The sequence below is a fragment of the Fukomys damarensis genome, unplaced genomic scaffold (assembly GCF_012274545.1).
Source record: "Fukomys damarensis isolate Sample0158 unplaced genomic scaffold, DMR_v1.0_HiC HiC_scaffold_16, whole genome shotgun sequence".
Classification (NCBI taxonomy): Eukaryota; Metazoa; Chordata; class Mammalia; order Rodentia; family Bathyergidae; genus Fukomys; species Fukomys damarensis.
The window spans coordinates 58998650-59018773 of record NW_022900928.1 but is presented as its reverse complement, the minus strand read 5'-3'; the positions used below and the strand labels follow the sequence as shown (position 1 = coordinate 59018773).

Here is a 20124-nt window from a genome sequence, read left to right as displayed (position 1 = left end):
TTTTCCCCCTGTGTGTTTATGAATAGAATTAATCATGAACACTTCCACTGGAGCAACCTACTAAGCTGGAGTTGCAATGAAACAGTCTGTGTAGGGAGAATCTACTGAAATTTTCAAATAGAGGCTAATGGAGTAAAAATATTCTATTGAAATGTATAAAATATTTGTTTTATGAAGTTTATAGATTCGATCATTCTGTAAGTTCCCCAGAGTACTCAGCCTGACTACCCAGAGACCACAAAAGATATTCAAAGCAGGGTTTATGAAAAAGAGCCAGTTCTATGCCTGGGAATTTAAAAACATTTGTGAGGGATCAGTATTCACTGGCTAAATTGAGCTTTGTGACTTTGTTTTCTCATTTAAACTGTTGGACCCTGTCCCTTCAGTGGAAAATAAGCATCTGCCATTGCTCAGAGAATAAGCACATGCTTTTGGATATTTGACCTTGCAGGGAAGATAACAAACTGAACAGCTTATTTTTCTGGCTGGGTTTAATACAGAGGAAACCTACTTGGATGTTGAGATGCTAGGCTTTCTCTGGCATTGCTGCTGCTTTGATAGACAACCATGGCATATCCTAAAGCATATCCTAAAGCAACTTATAGGGGCTGGGGAGTTAGCTCAGTGGTTCTGCCACCTGCCTTGCAGTGCAAGGACTCGAGTTTGATCCCTGGTACAAGAAAAAAAAAATCAACTTATAGATTTTCCCTGGCCACAGAAGGGTGGAGGTAAAGAGAGAGGAAATATAGTTCTTTGTATATTGTGTCATTGAGTTCTTCCAACGGTTGTGGGGAATAGATGATCTGGGCTCTGTTTTACAAATAGAAACAATGTGGTTCAGAGAAAATAAGTAGTTTGCAAAATCTTGAAATGCTAAATACAACACAGAACCAGTTTTAAATTCCAAAGTTCTTTTTACCATCCAATAATATATCTTTACTGACTTTATTAAAGATGTTTTTCTGAATGGTGACTGGTGCATTTTGGGATCAAATTAGGGTGCAAGAGAAGTCAAGAAAATCAGTGGCCATAGGGCTGCACTCTGTCCCACAGCTTAAGATCTTAGTGGCTCTCCTATTCACTGCTGTACCCGTGGCATGTGCACAAGGAGATTAGGTAAGGGCCAACATGAAAATCTGCCTCCTGGATCTGAAAACCACCTCCAAGTACCTGTCCTCAATACTGGTAACCTGATTATTTCTTTCTCTTCTGAAAATTTTCTATGCATTCCCACCTCAGTGTCCAAATAATTTTCACCTCACACTGTGATTTCCTGCTTCAGCTTTCCACCTATGTTATTTTCTTCTTTTTAAAAAAATATATTTATTAGTACATGTTTCTGATACATGACTTTCACTGTATTTGACGCATATGTACGACACATCTTAATTTTTTATGTCCCTTCTCCTCCTACCCTTTCTCCTTCCCTCCAGTTATTAGTCCCCTTCCAATTTACAGTAGATCATCTCCCTGTTTCCTTTTTCTTCTATTTTGCTCTTTATTCAGATTTCTCATATAAGGGAAACCACATGGTATTTGTATCTGATTTACTTCAGTGAACATTATAGTTTCAAGGTGCATCCATTTTCCTTGAAATGACTTAAGCTTAGACTTCTTTATAGCAGAGTAATACTTCATTGTGTATAAATATCACCTTTCCTTTATTCATTCATCTGTTATAGACATATTGGCTGCTTGCGAGATTTAACTATCATGAATTGTGTTGCTATAAACATGAGTATGCGTACATCACTGTAATATGATGCCTTTAACTGTTTTTAGAAAATTCCTAAGTAAGGAAATGTCGCTGGGTCAAATGGAATTTCTAGTTTTAGTTTTTTAGGAATCTCCATACTGATTTCCATAATGGTTGTACTAGTTTGCATTCCCACAAACAATGTAGTGCATTCCTTTTTAACCACAGCCTTGCCAGCATTTGTTATTATTTGATTTCTCTATTATTGTTATTCTTTCTGGAGGATATCTCAGTGTTGTTCTAATTTGCATTTTTCTAATGGCCAGTGATGTTGAATATTTTTCATGTATTTATAGACCATTTGTATTTCTTCTTCTGAGAAGTATCTATTCATTTCAGTCAGCCATGTTTTGACTGGGTCTTTCATTCTGGAGGGTCTCTATGCCATGCTCCAGGACAGGCAGAATATTATCAAAATGGCCATACTTCTAAAACTGATATACGGTTTTAATGTAACCTCAATCAAAATACCCACAGCATTTTTTGCAGAGCTAAAAAAAAAAAATTCTAAAATTTATATAATACCAAAAGTGACCCAAGATAGCAAAAACAATCCTAATAAGAATGAGAGCTGGAGGTATCACAATCCCAGGATTCAAAGTTATATTACAAAACACAGTGATAAAAACAGCAGGGTTGTAGGTCTGGGGATTTAGCTCAGTGGTGCTGCTGCCTGCCTCACAAGCACAAGTTCCTGAGTTCAATCCCTGGTTCAAAAACAAAACAAATCAAAACAAACAAAAAAAAACCTGAACATGATAGTGTTACAAAAACAGACGTGTGGCTCAATGAACAGAATAGAGGATGCAGAGAGAACTCCATACACAATCAGCCACATTATCTTTGACAAGGGGGTCAAAAATATATGCTGGAGGAAAGATAGCCTCTTTAGCAAATGGTGCTGGGAAAATTGGCTATATGTGCATGCAGAAGACTGAATCTAGGCCTATATTTCTCACCATGTATGAAACTAAAATTAAAATGGATCAAAGATCTAAATATTAAAACAGAAACACTTAACCTACTACCAGATAAATAGGTAAAATCTTGAAGTTACAGGCAAAGGCAGGAACTTTCCAAACAGGACCCCAACTGCAAAAAAATTAACATAAATAGACAACAAATGAGATTATAGGAAATTAAAAAGCTTCTGTATAGCAAAGGAAAATAACCAACAGAGTGAAGAGATAATCTACAGAATATAACAAATGTTTTTCCAGCTAAACTCTGGACTGAAGACTAATATCTAGAGTAAATGAACTCAAAATAATTAGACCTCCCAAAACTTTCTTTTTCCTGGCTCCAGAGTCTCCTTGTGCAACATTTCCCGTTATCTCAGCCATCCGCAATGGCTCTTTTGTCAGAATGGATAGAACAATTCAGTGTGAGAATTGTACCATCTCAGTCTTCATAGTCATCTGATAGCCTATAAGAAAGATTCAGACCGTGCCACACCATTACTAAATGGTAACCTTACATTTGCAACTCCTGCCCATCTGTCCAATCTCATCCCCTACCAAGCTGCAGTCACACTGTTCTTCTCTCTGTTCTGAGTACACTGTTTGCTCCTTGTGTTAGATAATCTTTGTACTTCTGCTTTTCTGTTTCCTTGGCCTGGACTCTCCCTGTCCCCACACCGTCACCATCAAATCTTTCCATACCAGAATATTTCTTTCATTCACATGTCCACTCAAGTTTTCCTTCCTTGCATATCTGTTCTGATCACACTGTCTTTCCTGTACCCAAATGTCCACTATTGTTCTATAACCTAGTTCTCTGGATTTTCTTCATGCCACCCTCCACTGCTAGACATTACCTTCTGTGTTGATTTGGTTGTTTGCTCATTATCCACAGATCCCCACTACTGTGAATTCCAGAAATTCGGTGACCTTGTCTACTTGTTCCCCACTGGCTCTTCAGTGTTCAGGGCAGTCCCTGGCTCTAGAATGATTTCATGTGTTTATTGGATAAAGGAAGGAAGGAGAGGGGAACAATAGAAGGGAAGGTAGAAGCCTATGGTTTTGGTGCCTTTATATGGTGCTCTGTAGTCTATGATGCTTGGTGGATTAACTAATGGCCAACTTGGAACACCCAGCTGAACTGAGTCAGCATGGTCTGGGCATGGAAGACCCACCTGAGGATTATTGCCAACTGCATAAAAAGAGACCTGGAGGGGAAGATTGCAGGCTGTTGATTTTCTTGGAGAAGTTTGCCAAGGGTTTTCTTGGTGTGAACTTGGCTGTTCTCTCAGCAGAGGAAGAGCTCAGTCCTTGCTGTCACTGGGAGTGGCTGCTATTCTTACCAGGGGAGCTCTCATCTTTGCTGTGAACATTGCTTCCTGGCTCCAGTGTAGATCCCTCAGTCTGGTGGCACAAATCCTTCATCCTGATGGCACAAGCATTCTAAATTCCACCACTGACCTCTGGGCCTTCTCCATACAGATCCATGAAACAGACTTGCATGAGACATTGCTATGGGCTCTAGGCCTCTGGCTGGTCTCATAGAGGACATTGCCTTGAACTCTAGGGCTTCAGCTGGATTTGTAAGGGGCATTGCTATGGGATCCAGGCCCTTGGCTGAATTCTTGGGTCTCTAGTGAGTGGCTAGATCTCTTTCACTCCTCTGCATTTGACTTTTTGAGTGAATATTATAAAATAATCCTATAAATCATGTGTCCTGTATTAAATTTATTTCCCTTGCAAAACTTGACTACAACAGATGCCCTCTCATGTGTTTTCTCGTGAAATAGGTTCTATAACTTCATTTATAGAATAGATTGCTAAAACTTATTAAATACTCTGAAGTGCTTTGCTTTTATATGGAAATAAACAAATAAAAAACCCTGAGGCACAAAATAAGAGTTAAGTTACAAAGTCAAGATTTAAATTCAGCCTGGATCCAGAGTCTGTGCTCTTTACTAGACACAAATGCTAGAGACTCAGAGAAATTAAGTCCCTAATATCATAAAGGTCTCAGTGATTTTGAATTTTTGAACTTTGTAGTCCTTGTCTTTCCTTATGTACCACCAAGCCCTCAATAATAGTGGGAAAGAGAGTGTGAGGGAGGCAGAAGAAGCCATGATGAAGCCTCCTCCGCTCCTGCACTGTCTTCCCTCTGCCCTTCTACATCCCCTCTCCTCCAACCTGTTCTGTTCCTTGCAAGGCTTACACCAAGGAATTAACTTACCTTCTTCCTGTTGGCTAAGAGGGGCTTGAAGGGAAGTTATTTAATTCCCAACTCCCCTCTTTCTGGGTAGGGTAACCATCCCACTCCTAAGGGGTAATCCTTTCCTCGCGGGCTCCTGATCCTTTGTGACTGGTCCTACACCACTGCCCTAGCCATTCTTCTCTGATGGCCTCCCTAAACTCTACCCCAACTTTGAAAATTATTCTCATATCCAAAATTTCTCAAATTACCCAATATGTGTGCCATTGGCTTGTGTCCTCTCAGAACTCCAAATCTCAGCACACTCGTACTTTTGCTAATGAGGCCAACTAAGACTAGATGGAAAGTCTTCTGTTCCATGGGCCTAGATTGATTGAATAACCAGTAGGGTTCCTCAAGAAACAGGCATGTTCTATTCAGACAGAATTTTCCATTCATATTTCTTTGTGAGAAAAAATATATCCCTCCAGTGTTTCCTGAACCAGGTGATTTCTCCATTATGAGGTTAGCCTTCCATAAGCTCTTATCTTTCTTTGCCTTCTATGGCCTTCATATTCAACAGAAGTTTTTGTTACTCCTGCTGTTGCTAAAATGACCTAATAGATACACACACAGATATCTATCTTTCTTTCTATACGCATATCACAAACATATATGTCAATAAATAAATAGATTACATATGTCTGGCGTGTAGTTTGTTTTTATAAAAACTATAGTTTTTTCATATATGATATAGTCAAAGTGTCAAAATAATTATTTTTTAATTTTTTTTGAGACAGGGTCTTACTATGTAGTCAAGACTGACCTGGAACTCACTATGTAGTCCAGGGTGGTCTTGAACTCACAGTGATCCTCCTGCCTCAGCCTCCCAAGTGCTGGGATTACAGTTGTGCCCCACCACGCCTGGCTTAAAATAATTTTATCTAGTATCTTTATTTGGGGTAAAAACAATTACTTTAATTAAAATTTAGGAAAGAAAAAAAAACCCAACCAAATATCCCTAATACAAGCACTATTTTCTGTATATCACTTTCCGATCCTCACCCATATAGGCACTTTTATTTTTACATGGCAGACATGTAATTTTGTATTTTCCCTTAATGTTATAAACATCAGTCTCCATAATTATATTTTGCAATGATAACATGCTATTCCATGAGATAGACACACCATAATTTGCATGACTAATTCTATTTTCCACCCAACATGGTTGAAAGCACCTTTGTTTGTATTCACACACCAAAACCAAATCTTATTGGCTTTCTTAGTCGCTGGCTGTGTGATTTTTTTAAAGTCATACAACCTCTCTGTGCCTCCGTATCTTATATATCAAATGGAAATTATAATAACATGTGCCCTTTGTATGTCACAAAGAGATTGGAAACAGCTGTCTGAGATAATAGAAATGAATATGTTTCTAAATTATATAATTGTATACTTCTTGGTCACAATAGTACATGGCCCTATTTAACTTTCTTCATAGTGCTTATCTCTATCTGAAATTATATTGTTCAATCATGGTTTCCTGCTTGTCTGCTCCCAGACTAAACTATAAATGCCCCAACAATTGAACTCTGTCCATCTTATTCATCTCTGAGCCCTCAGTCTGATACGTATTAGGTTCAAGAAATATTAATCCACAAAATGAGAAATATGTGCTTTTACTGAAGAATGAAGAAAAGTAATTTAGTAACAAGATTTCATTTTTTTTAGGCAACTGCAAAAGTCATGTAATTTCTACCAACCTGGGAGAATACTGAGAAATAGTGTTGGGTGAATACATGCAAAGGACTGTATGCATTTACAAAAGCTTTTATTCATCCTAAGCAAACTAGTGCTATTCTAAGTGCTAGCTATGCTTCTGAATGGACAACACATTCTAGTAATGGAAAAAAACAGTTGAAAGAAGGGAATCTTTATCTTTCCAGCATGTACAGACCCCTGAGTAAGCTGTTTGAGTCCATTTATGAACAAGGGTTGAAAGTGTTCTAAACTTAGATTGTGGTCATTGTTGAACAACTGTGTGACTATGCCAGAAGCCACTGAGTGCTACCCTGAGTGAATTTTATGGTATGCAAATTATAGTTCAGTAAAGATATTTTTAAGGAAGAAGGAGAGGAAATGAAATAACCTGGACACTGAAATGTTTTTCATTGTGGCACACATATTATTAATAAAAGGAAGCAATTCACTATAAGAGTGTATTAAACCAGAAGAATTATGTATTGTGTCATCAAAAGAGCAAATATATTAAAGAAAGTAAATAGAAAACACTTTTAAAGGTCATAGTCCAAACTCCAAATTTTTCTGCCTGGATTGAGACAGGAAAAATGGTGATTGTTCAAGGGAGGTTTCTTGGCCAATGCATGCTCTTTGGGGTACAAGTTAAGCTGAAAATAACAGTAGTTTCAACTTACTTTTCTACCTGATGAGATATAAGATTTTCATGCCTTGATTTTCAACAAACTGAAAGAGCAGAAATCAACAGAACTGGAACACACTGGCCTATTTGTCCTGGTATCTTCCTGTGGGGAGAGACTATGTAGCTTTCTTTAGGAAATAAGTATCTGTATTTCTCCCAACTAGGCCTTCTAAGAACACTCCCATTGCAGTCATTCTGTAGTATTACAAGATGATTTTATACTTTCCCACTACTCTATAAAACTACCTTGGGATCTGTGTATAAACATTGGGGTAATCTTTCTGTGTGGCCACCTTCCCTGTCCTGTCCATGAATTCTTCTAAGTAAAATATCCTTCATGAATATGTCCCGGCACATAGACCATCAGACCAAGCCCTTCTGACAATTCTGCGAGTTTGTGTCAGTAAATTTTCCCTCCTGTGTGATTACCTCAGGTTCACTTTTGACTTATAAAGGGTAAACTTGAGACATCTAACGTCAGAGTGCAGTTTCAGGCCCCCTCTTCTGTTGTCGTTCTTGCATTTGTCTTAGCCACTTTCTTGTTACTGAAGTACAATACCTGATATTGGAAATTTAAAGAAGAAGTTTATTTTGGCTTAGTTTGTAGAGGTTTCAGTGGACTGTTGGCTAACTCCAAGGCAGGATGGCAATGGTACAGGGTCAAGGCAAGGTGAGTTGCTCATGGAATGGTGCACAAGAAGCAGAGAGATCAAGGGAGGAGCAGGGAAGGGATATAAGCCCTTGTAGGGTTCATCCCCAGTGAGCCATCTCTTCTGACCAGACCGCACCTCCTAACAGCAAGACAGCTATAAATCTCCGTAATCCAATCATCTTCCAAAAGCCCTGCCCATGAGTTCATGAGGTTCTTGCAGGGAGGACATAGAAATATAAACCGTAACAGCCGGGCATGGTGGCGCATGCCTGTAATCCCAGCATTCGGGAGGCTGAGGCAGGAGGATCGCTGTGAGTTTGAAACCAGCTTGGGCTACATAAGTGAATTCCAGGTCAGTCTCAACTACATAGTGAGATCCTTTCTCAAAAAAAAACAAAAAAATAAAATAAAATAAAAAATAAACCATAACATATTGTAGTACCTTTTTAATACTTTTTAATTCACAGTACAATATTTACTTCTGATATCCTAAAATTCTCCCCTCCCCTTTCTTCAGTGCCACTCCACGGAAGAGCTACTCCCAGGCTTTATTTGATTCTCTCCTTTTCTCTCAGTAATCTCCACTCAAAAGATGCCCGACTATAGCAGCACCTACTATCACCTCTCTGAGGTGAGACCCCAAGTTCATATTACTGACTTTTGTCTAAACCTCAAATGTAGGGAACAGGGAAAGGGGACCTGTCTAGGACCTATGCAGTAAGTCCTAGTCTCCTATGAGCCACGACAGCACAAGGTGAATTAATTTATTAGACAGAAAATATAGAAAAAAATGAGACTTAGAGAACAAATTGAGCTTTTGGCCTGATCAATGCTGCTCTGGGTGGCACAGAAAAAAGCCCCGGAGCTAGCTATACCTTTTTTCAGTACATCAGGAGAAATAAAAGTAACGGATGACTCAGGACAGAGAGTTCAGTACATCTGGGAGAAACAAATGTAACATTTGACTCAGAGGGCAGCAACTGGTAAAAATCCTAGAACAATGAGGAACTATGCAGATGAAGATTTTGTTCTTCCCCAAATATCTTCAGCTGGTATTAATCTTGCCCTGGGGCTTCACAGAATAACCTGACCATTGAGGTTTTAGCTGTCACTAGAGGCCAAAATGGAGTTATGTCTCTACATGCCACAGTTGCCAACAGGCAGGCGAACTAGGCTTGATCATAATTTAATTGTGAAATGATTTTCCCCCAAGATTATGTAGAATTACTCCTGAAATATCTCCCATTCTTGTTGTTTCATGTAGTATGTTTTTAGGGAAAGGTGAGTATGCCCAACAATGGCTTGTGCCTGTGTACTGTGAGGACATGAAGTGTGATTAACTGCTTAGTTGTCTATGATAAGTTCTTTGTCAAAGGTCTGTACCCATCTATGGTTAGAGAAGAGGTGCAGGTTTCATCTGACTGCTTCAAGCTGAGAGGGGTTGATGGAGGGAAGACCACAGTCGTGGCCCCTTCTAGGGACTGCCTTAAATAAAACCATGTTGTAAATTAGCAATAAAAAACTTCTTTATAAAGTATATCTGGTGGATATTGATAAAGAAATGTCTAGCACATTTGTTGTTGATACTGTCTGTATCATCACTTGGAGTTTGGCAGTCTATAGGCAAAAATAAGTCTGAAAAAAATTTAAAGAGATTATAGCATGCATATTTAAGATATAGGAACTAAAAATAAAAAGGGTAGTTTGGGAAAGAAGCATATTTAGAAACTTTTTAAGGGACTAAAATAGTGAATTTAACTTATTGACTTGTAGACCCTCCACTAAATGGAGAACATTATGTTAAGTTTTTTTTTCATAATTTTGACTGTAAAAAATTTAAAATTTAATAGTTAAAAATTTTAGCTAATAAACTTAACTATTGTTGAATTCATAAATTTTATCTTTATACTTTTCTACTGGGTGTTTAAGACCACGTTATGGTGAAACCTATGTTAAATAAAATTAACTTCTAGCTATCTAAGAAGGTCAGTTAAGACTCCTCAGTCATCATCCTGGAACTCTGCATAGAGCCTCTGAGCTCCTCTGTCAGTGTCAGCCGTCGGGATATGCAACAGCTTTGCTTGGCCATATTGCTTTCTGAGAAAGCATGGGAGAGTTTTTCCTCCAGGTGATATTCCTTGGGCACACTTTTTGTTGAATCTTACTGTTTTAGGGTCCAGCAGTTTCCCTTCTCAGGAGGTTGGGTGACTCATCAAAGATGTAGAATCTTGTAAAGAAGGTTCCCTCGTGTCCTGGTTCTTTTTGTTATTGTTGACCTTGGAGGGCCAAGGCCAAAATATTAGCAGTCTTCTTTGCCTAGTGACCTTTCCAGTTCTGGTCTCTAAACTTTAGTTGTTGAACTCCCAGAAGAGAAAATTAATAGCATTAGCATTGTAGTAGGAGAAGTAAACTTGACTATTAAAATTTTACCTGGATATGAAGCACTTTGGAACAAAAATACAATTAGGAAATTGTTATTATTGTTGATCATGGTTGTTCTAGTGGTTGAATCTCTGTAGAATGCTAACAGAAAAAGATTTTAAATCAAGGATTACACATAATATTTTAGCATGGCAATTGTGATGATATTATTTTTAATACACTGAAATATGTATCTTAGTATAAAATAGCCATAGTTAAACTCTCTCCTCCACCCCCTTTAAAAAAAAAAAAAAAAAAAAAAACACGAAACAGGCTCTTACCTAAGTAGCTATCTTTGGACAGGATGCCACCTAAGGAAAATATAGCAGCCTACACGTGTACCTGTTACTATAAGTGGCTGGAAGGGGAAGTGGGAAGGGTAGGGGAAAGGAAAAAAGGGAAAAGAAAAAGTATGAGAAAGGGAAAAAAGGGAAACAAAGTCTTTGTAAAGAGGGAAGGGTGGAGGGGGTGAAGGGAGGGCAGGAGAATGGGGAGAAAATGAGAACCAAGACCTGTCATGTAAAGGTACAAGATCCCAATGATGAAGGTAACTATACTGTATACCTAAAAAGTACCAATAAACTCAATGAAAAAAAAGTGGCTGGAACATAAGAGAAAGGCAAATATCTTAATCAGAAGGAGGTTATTACCATAAATAATGTGTTGGAAGAACCGTACAATTAGAGGGCATGAATACATTTTGTATACCAGAAAAGTAGCAGTAATAAGTATCACAATTATATAAAACCTTCTGTTCTTCAGTGTAGTTTTGTACCAAAAGAATCTTTCTAATAATACCTTTTTGTTTATCCCACATAAGTTAATCTTTTTAAGATGACTGATGTAAACATATCACAATAACATATTTAGAACTTAACCAATGCATACATTTTATATAACATATTTAGAGCTTAACCCTTCAGTGATGACCAATGTAATCAATGAATTAATTTATAATAACATATGGAGGCAATGCTTGTTGGGACATGTCTCTCATAAGGTTATGAAAATTATTGAGAATACCATTAGTGAATAAAGACAGAATAATTATTTTCTTAGCAGCTGCTCCTTTTTTCACCAAGGGGAGTCCCATTTAGTAGTCTCCCCAAACCAAGTTACAGTATCCCTTTTAGGGTAGGTTTCTAATTACATAGGACTGTTTAAAATCAATCTTTTGTAGGTCAGTTAACAGAGATCTCTTGTGATTAGAATCAGGGAATAAAAGCACTTTATACCTGTAAAGAACATTTTTAAGTCCCCCCTTTTTTTTGCTTTTTGCACCACTTTATTCCAACCTGAGCACCTCAATATAAAACTAAACACTGGTGAACTGTTTTCATTGCTAATTCTGGATTACTGTAAAATGTACAAGAGGTTGGCTAGGATTTTGATACTTAAATAGATTAAATTTGACACATGGTAGATTTCATATAATGAAAATACCCCAAAATTAGTGCAATATACAGAACTTATCAAAATAAAGTGGAGTTTGAACAACAAGGTTGCAAGATTGTTACTAGCATTGTAGTATTTATATTACAAATTACAGATATATTGCTTATTATGGTTCTAGCCATATAGGAACTGAAGCACCATTTTTTACAAACAGTAGGAGAAAGAATCAGCTGATTTAGCAACTGTACATTTTGTATACTTTTAAGCACTTGGGGATTGAACTCTGGTCCTTGCCACTTGTAAGGCAGATGCTGGAACCACTGAGCTAAATTCCAAGCCCAAGTACTCTTAAATATTATAGAAAAATAATAAACATACATGGAAGCTACAATGCAGTACCCTATTTACAGTACAGCTGAAGATAAAGTTTAAAACGGTCAAGTTTGAACATACATAATTGTTAGTGGACTGACTGTATTTGTCCAAAGGGAACAAAAGCTTCTTCCCTGCCTGCAAACAAGACCTATGTAATGGCCAGCAGTGATTTAAAAAACAACAACAAAGACCTGGTTTGCTTCATTTCTGATGACGAGCTCACATGAAGGGAGCGTTATTCATTAAAATGCATTTATTAGTTTTCATATTCCTAAATAAAATGGAGTTAACATTTAACTTCATCCCATTTAGAAAAATAAAAGGACTGGCTATAACTTAGATGCGACTAATATTCTTTTTCTTCCTGGAGATGGGGGACTGTTTTCTTGTGGTTAACTTAATAAAATGTGGAATGTGCACCTTACATAACAGAAGAAAGTTTACCTGAATATTGTAGCTAAGCATAACTATCTTTATAATATCTTTCTAAAAATTTTTTTCAGAAAACTCAAATGAATAATTTCTAATTTTTTCACAGACAATTACTGTCCCAGTTTGGAGAAACTGGATGGTTAACTGTGGGTCTAGATAATCATTTGTCTTTATCCCTAATGATGGAAATGATTCCCTCCAACTTTCCAGTGAAACAAGTACACACAGATCTCATTTTTCTTTCCTATTGCTGAAACATTAGTCAGAGGAACACATGCATGTTATTAAAGATTAAGTTCAAAACACTTAAAATAATTCTGTATTAGAAACTTGACTCTATTATAAGTCTCTTGTTTATGGGAATCAGACTGGGCTGGTTAAATGCTCCAATTCCACTGTTATTTAACATTTAGGAAGCAGAATATTCCACCTAGTTCAAACTGGAGATTTAGTTACTAAATGACTTTTTCTGGTTGATTGTATGGATTCAGTGAGGTCTCCTACTCTTCCTCTAGCAGAATTTGCTCCTGGATTCTGTGGTTCACTTTTTGGCAATTTTTTAGCTATTGCCATGAATATTTCATTTACTTTCATTGATATTTTAACTGATGTTTCCATGAATAATAAACCATTGTCATCTGCATAGGACTGTGCTTCCTGGAAATCGACAGCTCTTTTATTTGCTAGATCAGCCTTGTTTCCCCATAAAGCTATTACAATGTTAGGACTTGCTTGCTTCTGAAGTTTTTTAACCCCGCTTTTTGCTGTTGCAAAAGATTTCTCATTTGTTATACCATTTACGACTATGGCTGCTTGTGCTCCTCTGTGGTACACTGGGGCTAGGCTATGGTATCATTCTTGACCAGCTGTATCCCATATTTCAAACTTTACTGTTGTGTCATCAAGACACACAGTCAGGGTTAGAAAAGCAGCCCCAATGGTACTCTCTTGAAATTCATGAAAATTGGCCTTTCACAAAATGAAGCAGTAGGCTTGATTTGCCAACAGCAGACTCCCAGAAGTATTAGTTTGAACTGGCACATTTTATTTCCAGTATTTGGCCCATTCGGTCTTGTGGTTCCTCCATTAGCCATGTCCAAATTTGAAAACAGTCCCTAATTTCAGACTTCTAAATGAATTTCCAGGATGCAAGGTATCGATTTTTTTAATCTTATTGAGTTTATTGGTACTTTTAAAGTATACAGCACAGTTACATTCATCATTGGGATCTTGTACCTTTACATGACAGGTCTTGGTTCTCGTTTTTCCCCATTCCCCTGTCCTCCCTTCACCCCCTCCACCATCCTCTATTTACAAAGACTTTGTTTCCATTTTTTCCTTTTCTCATATTTTTTTCTTGTCCCTTATCGTCATTTTTTTTCTTTCTGAAAGTATAAAAATCTGAGCCCACACCATGCCAAGTCACAGGGCTGCAGCTTCCTGGCAGCAAGGCCCAGGCTTGGTCAGAAGAACGAAGGAGCCCGGCCTGCACTGCAGCGGCACCTCCTCCTCGCATCGCTCCCGTCACACTGCCCCCCACCCTTTTAACCATAAATCTGTTTTTGTTCTCCCTCTGGAGGCGTCATCTCAGTCCTGGACCTTGCAGTGAATTTGTCAGATGTTGCAGGTGAGGTGAGGCACTCAGGCATGGCTGGCTCATTGCTCTCAGTGGGGGTGCTATTTCTGGTCTCTGCGATGTTGGCAGTTCCACCAGCCTGACCCATGTTGCACGTTCTGGGAGTGCAGCCACAAGGTTTCATCGCTATCTATTGGCATGCAAGCAAAATCAGTCCCCCAAGTTATTAAGGCAGCGGGGTCTCTCCGTTTACCTGTTCGGACATCTTTCCAAAGGACTTATGGTTTCTGGGTCTTAGCTATGGCATCTCTATGCCAATGCAGAACAAGAGACAATGTGTGAAACCTGGGGCAGGGTTTAAAAAATTAAGTACAAAACAGCTAGATCTAAACGGGCTTGTGGAGATAACTGATTTTCCCCTTTTGATTATTTAACAATTGATGTTTGAGAGTGTGTGTCATGGGCTCTTTCTGCTATGGCTTGTCCTTGTGGATTATATGGAATACCAGTACTATGCTAAACATACCAAATAAGAAAGAATTTTTGGATATATTTATTAACATATGATGGACCATTGTCAGTTTTAATATTTTGGGGTACTCCCATTGCAGCAAAGGTGGATAAGCAGTGTTTTTGAATATGGTGCCCTTTCTCAGGAAATTTGATATTTCTCACATAGCACATATCTTGTGTGAAAATATATCTATAGAAACGTGTACAAATTGAGACTTTCCAAAGAGGGTACATGCATCATATCCATCTGCTAAATCATGTTATTGGCTAGGCCTCAAGGGTTAGTTCCCTTGTAGGGGAATGGGCCATGGAATCTGCTGGCAACTAGGACAGGCTATAACTAGCTGTCATTCCTGAGCTCTAGATAGTTGAAAATCATGTCATAGTGCCTTGGAGTTCTGATGGAAATAACTGTGATTCCTCAGCCTCATCAAAATCAGCAGGAAATCCTATAAGCTGATCTGCTTATGCATTGCCATATGAAATTGGTCCAGGATGATTGTATGTGATTGTATATTCCAGTACAAAAGGGAGCAGTTCTTTGATGTGTGGCCTTTTGTAATCTTAAAAACAAGTTTAATAATTTAGATTCTAAGGTAGAGCACATCATAGCTCCTTCCAGTCTTTGAGTCTTCTACATAAGAGGAACCACTTAAAATATTAAGAGGTTGGGAAAGAAAGTTTCCAATCATAAATAAAATGGTTAGCAACTCTGACTGCTGAGCAGAGAGACCAGGTGTAGGCAAACATAGCTAAAAGAAGAGCTCCAAATTGCTGCTTAACCCTTGGAGGAGCCATCAGTGAAGTAGGTTGAGGACCCTGCAACAGTTGAAATTGAGTAACCTTGGGGAGAATAAATTCATGTGCAAAAAACAGAAACAGAGGATCAGTAGGGTAATGATTATCTATCTGTCCAGTGAAATTTACATGACTACTTGCCAATATAAAACAGTTTGTAGAAGTATCTGCATTTGAGCCTTATCGATTGGGATAATGATAAGATGAGATTCACCACCAAATAATTGTTGGATACAATTACATCCCAATGAAACTATTTTTGCAATTTGCTCCATATATAATTGTAGAGATTTCACTAACTGGTTGGATAAAAACAATCATTCCATGGGAAAGACTTGTTTCTCATATCACTGTCCTATTAAACCTATAAGTGAATGGCGGCGGGGTGTTAAGCACAAACAAGTGAACTGGATAGTTAGAGTTTATACAAAAGTGTGCCATACTTTTTTTTTTTTTGTACCAGGAATCGAACTTGTGTCCTTGTGCTTGCAAGGCAGGTGGCAGAACCACTGAGCTAAATCCCTTGCCCAACCTGATAGTTAATGTATGCTTTGTTCTATTAATCATAACTCCTTTTGTGCCTCTGAAGTTAATTTTTTAGGGGAATTAAGATCAGGATCTCCCTGTAATATTTTATAAAAATTCTGATGTTGAAAATTTGCTATCCCTATTTTAGGTTTAATCGAATAAAGGACAAATCAAGGTCAATCAGTCAGCCACAAAGGAATGCTGAGGAAGCAGTCTTTTAAATTTATAACTATAAGTGGCCTCTTCTGGGGAATTGCTACTGGGTCTGGTAAACCAGGTTGCAATACCCTAACTGTCATAAGTCCTGAAGCAAAGGCCCTTTGCTTGACCTTTTAGGAATAATAAAGATGGGTGTGTTGCAAGACCTCAAGGATGGTTCTAAATGCCCTTTGTCAAATTGTTCTAATATAAATTGCTCTAAAATGGTTAGTCTCTCCTCTGTTAGGGACCATTTTTCAACCCAAATGGGGTCATTTGATTTCCATTGTAAAAGCAAAGCTGCCTTGGGTGGAGAAAATTCTTCAGTAGCCCCAACTAAAATTTTTTTATTGTATCCAATTCCAAGGTGATTATTTTTCTGTTGCTGTTCTATAGGCTGAGTTCTTCACTAAAGTTGCTTGCCTACTTTTTTTCCCAGTTTGTATGCCGCTCCAGAAATCACTCACTGCATCAGTGAGGTTTCAGGGGGCAAAGTAGTCACTACAACTCTCCATTCTTTGAATAAGTCTCTACCCCATACATTTATAGGTATGGGAGCTATGCAAGGACAAATAGGTTCCAATTGACCATAAGGCACTTCATAAGGCAAAGACATGGAGTTTTGTAATTTAATTTTGCACATGGGCTGATATTTGGAAATCTGGCCCATGTTTCACCAAGTCCTGAACTTAACATATTGTAGGCTTCTGTTTGATAAACCAGTTCTTCCTCTTCCATTTGTCTATGATGCCTACATTTTGTGTTTGTGTATTGAAACACTATTCCCTAAGCCATAGGAATCCAAGTCTGAGTTCCACTCCTCATCCCTCCCTGTCAGTTCCACATTCAGCAGCCTCTAAATCCAGACCAGCCCTAGGGAACAGTTATAGATTGGCTTCTGTGCAGTGCAGAATAAGGGGAGAGAGAGAAAGCTCAGGCAAAGAGAGCTTTGACCTGAACAGTGACTGAGAAGGATGAAATGGTCTTTGGAACATAAGCAGTGACAGAGGTAACAGTAGCCTAATTAAGCTGGATAATTGCACTCAACTGGGTTGAAGATATACAAACAACATAAAATAAATTTTTTGCTCTAAGTATACCTGAGGACTCAGAGCCAAGGAAAGTACTTATGGTTATAAAATGAAACTCAATTTTTTCAGTCCTAACATGTGTCTGATTTTTATTATTGTGCCTGATATATAGATGTTCTAGGGAGGGTATGCTCACTAAGGCCTCCTAGTGTTCTCTCATGCCGGTTTTTGTGCATGGCTTGTCTCCTTTATGGGAGTGTTGACTCCACAATAGAGCAATTTCTTTGTCTAGGAGCAAAAGTCTCCTAGTGCCTTGCATTCAGCTCTCAATAAATATCGGTTCACAGAGAGTAGAAGAATCTTTCTGTCTTCATATGTTCTTGTTTTCCCAGTCCAGTTCATCCATCATGCTGATTTAAAAACTTCATTTATTAGTCTACTTGGGCATGGGACATAGATTAAGGTCTCAGATTGGCTGGGCACTCTGCTGCTCCAAGCTCTTCAGTTTCAGAACACCTAAAAAACATACACTAACTCTGGGTTTCTGGGATTGGAAAATATTCTTATAGCAATTCTTGACTGTCTTATTTAGGTATTTGTAGCATTATATATTTTTTTTCTCATTGAGTTTATTGGTACTTTTTAGATCTGCAGTACAGTTACATTCATCATTGAGATTTTGTACCTTTACATGACAGGTCTCAGTTCTCATTTTTTCCCCTTATCCCTGCCCTCCCTTCACCTCCTCCTCCCTTCCCCATTTACAAAAACTTTATTTCCATTTTTTCATTTTCTCATAGTTTTTTTTCTTTTCCCTTATTTCCTTTCCCTTACCATTCCCAGTTCCCCTACACCTTTAGCCCTTTTCTCCCTATTTCTCCTTGTCAATTATGCCATTTGGATCTTGTGAAAAACTAAAAGTGTTATATTTTTTTATGTTCATTATTGTCAGCTCTTATTGAAGTACTTGTTCTTAAGGAGAAAGACAAAAATTTTGGGAACAAGAAGTTACTGAGCTTTGGGAAGTCAGCTTGGCCATCTGCTGGTGCTCTGGGCCTTTAGGGGACAGGGACAGAGGGCAGCCAGAGGCACTGGTAGGGAGAAGACTGGCTGTTTTGATTGGTTAACAAAGTCTATGGTTTTTAGACTATTGAATGGTGGTCTTTTATCAGAAGTAGATTTGGGTTGGATATTCAATTTCTATAAGAGATACCTCTTAGTTAACAGAACGAGAACTGAATAATTCTTGTCTTCACTTTTCTACAGCAAGAATATACCTCAAACGATACTATTTGAGAATATTTCATTTCATGTTTCTAGAATATTCTGTATGCATTTTCCTGAACGAGGCATAAGCCAAAGGCCATTTGGTCTGTTGCAGTACAGACTCACTTGGCCACCGTATTCTCTGCAGTGTGCTGCTCTTGGATTTAGGAGCAGCAGTGAGGGCAGCAGGTTTTCCAACTGACAGAGCTTTTCACATTTATAAGTGGACAGTGATGTGACTTTTGATATTTAGACCAGTTTTCTATTTCTTTTTAGTACTAGGGATGCACTAACGCAATTAAGGCAAGCACTAAGCTCTCTCCCTAGCCTGTGAAGCAAACTTTAAATACTAGTAACAGTGGCTAGGTAGACTAGATACTAACTGAGCTCATGGTGTGAATGGTCAGTGGCTTCTCTGCAATCCCTAGGCCATGGTAATGCATAGCTCCATCCCCAATAAAAGCAAAAAAAATGATTTTTTATTAGTTTCCGGTGGGGGGAATCATTACCCTGGAATCTGAATGGATAGCCTCACTATCCAGTATCTTCTAAGCTGTTACTTCCTATAGATACACAAGTGTTGCTAAGGGCATCTTGTTTAGCCAAGCAAGTTGGTGTCTGGGTTGAGGTGGGTACCGGATCGACAGCTGAACCTGCCTGGACAATGCAAACTGCCATGGGTCTTCAGGGTGACCTGTGGGCCCTGAATCTGAGGAGGATTTGCTGTCACTCAGAATCTACTCAGTGCCAACCCTGAGCTGAAATGGCCGACCCACGCTTATGCAGCTAGGTGGGAAGGTGGTCACAGACTGCAGCAAGTGCAGTGTGACCCCTGTGGTGACCATGTATTGTGGCTGTGGGTTATGTCTTTGAAATTGCCTTCCTGTGTCCCAGCTGGCTTGACCCAGTGTGGTGGATCAGTGGGGTGGCTTAGGATGGATGTCTTGGCCACCTAGTGGCCAGGCTTAGTCTCTATGGAACCAAGTGTCACCTGTCTTCCAAAACCATTAGTCTTGTTTTCTAGATGCTCATGTGAGGTGTGTTGTTTGATTCTCTGTGAAGTGTTTGGTACCTTTCCTTTGGAAAAACATGTGATTGGTTGATAAGCATTTTTATATTTCCTTCCTCAAAAAATGGCTTTTGTATTTCTGCTATTAGATATGGGTGATGAAAACAATGAAGGGCTGGCTCTGGAGCACTTGTAATCTATATACAAGGGTCAATAAAGCACTCAGAAAATGAAAAAAAAAATACACTAACTCAGAAATTCCAGCCCCAGATGTAAGGCCTGCCCTGCCCTTAGGATAAGACCTCTGAAAATAAAAGGGAAAGCAACCTTAGTTTTACTGACTTTTGAACCTTCTAAAACATTTAAATAGAAAAAGGAAAGAGGAAATCATATTTGCCAATTTAAAGATAACTTCCATTGGTGGAAACAGAATCAACTATACTGAATGTCCTAGAAAATGTTACCAATTTAATATATATTGAACAAATCACTGAATAGTAGAAAACATTTTGTCTTCTGCTTAAATAACCAAAAACAAAGGATCTAAGGCAACTTTAATCTGCTTTGGGAATATAGCACCCAGCACT

General features: G+C 38.4%; 1 pseudogene; it reads right to left on the bottom strand.

Annotated features, from left to right (window-relative positions):
* Positions 1-13053: 13053 nt before the first annotated feature.
* On the bottom strand, positions 13054-13712 carry LOC104852900 (annotated as a pseudogene).
* Positions 13713-20124: the final 6412 nt, after the last annotated feature.